Source organism: Ciona intestinalis, unplaced genomic scaffold, assembly GCF_000224145.3.
Source record: "Ciona intestinalis unplaced genomic scaffold, KH HT000120.2, whole genome shotgun sequence".
NCBI lineage: Eukaryota > Metazoa > Chordata > Ascidiacea > Phlebobranchia > Cionidae > Ciona > Ciona intestinalis.
In genome coordinates, this window is record NW_004190442.2 from 124,249 (window position 1) to 124,629 (window position 381).

The following is a 381-nucleotide window of genomic DNA, read 5'->3' on the forward strand; positions in this document are numbered from 1 at the left end:
CAAAGTTAATAACTCCCACACACATGTATGCACACGCACACAAATATATAACTTTTAAAATGCAGGAGAGGCATGAATAATTAAATTTGTTTCAAAGTTTTCTGAATAAGTGTAAAAAATTGAGGGTAGGCGTGCCCACCCTGCCCCCCATGTTTGGCGCCTATGCACACACGCACACACACGCACACATACACACACACACAGTGATGATTAAATTCATGCCATTTACTTCCTGGTTGAATTAACCACTACGACGCAAGCCAATGAAAGTAGTATGTCTCACTGCATGCACTATGATAACGAATTACTTAGAAATCTAATACTAAACCCACGCAAGTTTACGAACAAAATCATTCTTTATCTTTGAAAATAAAACCCTTG